The sequence below is a fragment of the Triturus cristatus genome, chromosome 2_1, assembly GCF_964204655.1.
Source record: "Triturus cristatus chromosome 2_1, aTriCri1.1, whole genome shotgun sequence".
Lineage (NCBI taxonomy): Eukaryota > Metazoa > Chordata > Amphibia > Caudata > Salamandridae > Triturus > Triturus cristatus.
This window is the reverse complement of record NC_140581.1, coordinates 415,888,716-415,892,300: the sequence shown is the minus strand read 5'-3', so window position 1 is coordinate 415,892,300 and position 3,585 is coordinate 415,888,716. Positions and strand designations below refer to the sequence as shown.

Here is a 3,585-nt window from a genome sequence, read left to right as displayed (position 1 = left end):
TAGAAGGACCAGTCAATGAGTGAGGTGTGTCGCATCTATCTGTTTGTGTCTTATACAGTCAGCAAATTATTGAAATCAAACACAGGCTATGGGCGGCCATGCACCAGCAAGGAAACAGTGTGATGTAAAACAGTTACCCCACCTACAAAACATTAACAACATTGCATGTAACATAGAAAAATATATTTAATTTACCCTAACAAAAATAAACTAAACCCACAAAAGCTGACCCACCCCCCTCCCTAACCCCAACCACTGTCCACAGTAGAAAAAAGTCTTAACGGCCAAGCGAGTAAAGAACAAGAACAGGAATTAAAAAAGGGGCAGTGACAGGGACTAACTGGTGGGGCGGGACTGGAGGAGGACACGCATCTGGCGCATCTCGTCCTCTAAATGGGCGACGCGGCGTCTAAGGCCGCGGCAGTTGCAGCCACAGTGGGGGGGGCACCGGAGATGGCACGATGGCGGCGGGCAGCCGCCAGACGGTGGCGCCGTACCGCTGGAGGGCGGTGGCTGGGGCCCGGGGCACTGGGGGAGGCTTGAATTACTGCTGCAGTCTCCTCCTCCTCCTCGGCTAGGACCACCAGCCGCCGGTATTCCTGCTGGATTGCCTCCAGCTTCCGGTGCCATGCCTTGGCGGCCAACTCCTTCCGGTTGAGTTTCGGAGTAGCTGTGTATCAAAAAGAAAAAAACAAGACAATTGTAAAATATAGTCCTAATAAAACAGTAGGACAAGGTAATTATTTATACACATAGTGGCATGGTAGAGTAGCACTATAAAATAAAGCACAGTAGTACATAACATTTTAAATGTCGCCCGTCCTTCTTCCTTCCACCTGTCTTACACTTTTTAGTTGAACAGTGCACCAGGTGCTCTTCTCCATAAAACTTTCAAAGCGGAGTTGAAATCAGATAGATGAGGCCATTGGTTACTCAATACTCCGGCTCCTAGTCCTATACCAATTAAAGGGAATTCTAGTCTTCTAGTTCACTCTTCAAACATCCCCAACAACTCATACTTACTTACGACATCGGATAGCGGGCGGACTTTGCCCGCCCTCCATCCGACTGCTAAAAAGGGTGGGGGTCCCGTGGGGACAATTAATTAGGATGATGCGCCCGGCACAGTGGCGAGCGCACCCTGTTTTTTTAAATTTAAATTCTGGTTGGCTTTGCTGAAAGCAATGCTAAAATGTTGTGCTGCTTTTCCAAGCACAACATGACGGGCCCCGCACGGAGCCTGTCACGTTTTGCTTTGAAAGTCGGGGGGTACCATAGTATAGGTAGGTACCCTCCATGGGGGCCCCCAAGCATACTCTGCAATGTGTGCATGCCTTTCCGTGGCGGACGGCAATGCCGCCACGCAAAGGCATTCCAAAATGCAGATTATATGGCTGGCGGTGTGGTGAGAGAGACACCACCGCCATATTGAACCCTTTTCCGCCTGGACATGTCTGAATATTTTCTACAGGGATGGCGGGAGGTTTGCCCCTGCGGTGACAGCAGTGAATTCCAGCCGGCCCGGCGGGGGCAATACGCCCACCATCCTAATGGGGCCCTAAGTCACAACTGTACAGTATACATATACATACAGTACACCCTTGCAGTGAGTGTGCTGTCAAGTTCAACAATAGTTAAGGATTATGAATCTAACTTACCACCGCCTGCCACTGGTGCTGCCACTCCCCCTACCGCTCCGTTGCTATCTGCAACTGCCGCATCCTCGCCCTCCGCGTCGCCTTCGCTGGCCCCGGCAATGGTGGTCGGTAGTGCGCCTAGAAAACATTACACATTTATTAGGCGTCATATCACCTCCCCCCTATTGATCAGTAGCAAGGTTGAAAAATGAGTTAATACTAACATACATCACTAGTACAAATCAGGTAGTAGTAGAGTAGACACTAATAGTTATATGATCATTGTAGCCTTTGCTTGATTAGCCCTAGCCATGCACATGTGACGTTACCTTTACCTTGCAGCTTCTTAAGACACCTTTGAGCCTACATGACCTGCCTCACACTGCTACTGTCTAGTCTACGCGCTGCGTACAAGCGGTCAACAAACATTAACAAGCCACTTTTTTAGGAAGAACTAGTGTACTACTGTTACTGTTAGTCCATATTGCTTATCCATAGATGCTACACTTTTTGGCACGGCTGAGAAATGCTTGTAAGTTGCAATATACTAACGCACACCATTTCTTTTTTCGCATTACAGACGCAAGATTCCCTTCTACGAACCAGAGCTTCTGAACGATGCACCAACTACCAGTACTAGGTTCTTCTGAGGTGAGGGGTCCCTTCACTCACATCTTCATTTATAAATTTATATAAACTAAATTGCTATGGGATGGTGGTGCTGCCTTCCACCACTGTTCAGTTATCATGATTTAATTCCCAACTGTATAAGTGTAACAATGTATATTGTTTTAATGTTATTGATTTGCCGGTTGGTGCTGCTAAGAAAACAGTGTACAGACCTTCTCAAATTGAAATAAACATTTTAAACTTACATAGACATGGTGGTATTTGGTGTGGACTAACTTACACGAGTGAGCAAATTAAAGTAAGGGTGTGCATGTGAATTGCTTCCACGACAGAGGTTGGGTGTGTTATGTTCTGGGTTGTGTACTTGTTGGGTATCTTGGGGGGAGGGTTCCGAGACCTAATAGGTATGACAAGACAGTACTATAGTCAAGCAGTGGAATTGTGGTGGGTGCGGAATTTCTGATTGAGGTGTGCAAGGAAGGTCCAACCTACCATCACCAACATCCTATTTTCTGGTGCAAATGTATGTGCAAGATCCCTACAACAGTGGTATGTCCTATAGGGTATCATATCAAAATATTAAGAAATCTGGTAGGGCTGTTGTTGCTGTGAATTTTCAAAGCCTCAACATCAATAAGAGTAAAAGTAGTACAAGACAACGACCCAACGGATTGTACGAGCTACTGGTGAATATGAGTTTTATATTACAACCTTTCACAAAGAGTGGCACTGGCCAACTGGGCAAGACTAGCTACTACAGTACAGACAGACTGATAGTATGTAGTAGTAGTAGTAGTACTCAGAGTCATCATAGCGGAGGCAGGGATAAGATTTTTGAAACCGTACAGATCGAAGGATAATTGGTGGTAAAAAAATAGCATTTGGAAAAACACTATAGTTCGGGAAAAATGGGGCAGTAAAAGTTATGGAATAAGAAATATTATTAAAAACAAGAAGACTTACTGGGGCCAGCAGAGGAGCCCTCAGCGGTGTCCTCCTGGTGGTGTTCCTGTCCCGCCGACTGCCCAGTCCCTGTCGGTCTGCCCCTGGGTGCTGATGAACAGGAAAGATATAAGAAAGAGACAAACATTGATGGATGGTGTCAAACAAATACAATATTTTTCAACAACGGTCAAAAAACACTTATGTAAACAACAATTGCAATAACTACATTGACCGATCTCATCTGGTCAACATGTAATATCGGGGGATTCGCAGTTCGACTACTTAAGTTACTATTTATCAACAGTAATCCAGTCTTCCATTCTGATTCCAGAAAACTAAGTTACAACTAAGCCTAAGTAGTAGTACAACGTAC

At 45.7% G+C, this 3,585-nt stretch overlaps 1 long non-coding RNA gene across 1 annotated transcript; it reads right to left on the bottom strand.

Moving 5' to 3' along the window:
- Positions 1–625: 625 nt before the first annotated feature.
- LOC146865392 (uncharacterized) lies at positions 626–3,324 on the bottom strand. The gene is made up of 3 exons (XR_014976629.1): positions 3,231–3,324; positions 1,659–1,775; positions 626–670 (listed from the first exon to the last, which is right to left on the bottom strand). It is a non-coding gene; the product is annotated as an uncharacterized LOC146865392 (long non-coding RNA).
- Positions 3,325–3,585: the final 261 nt, after the last annotated feature.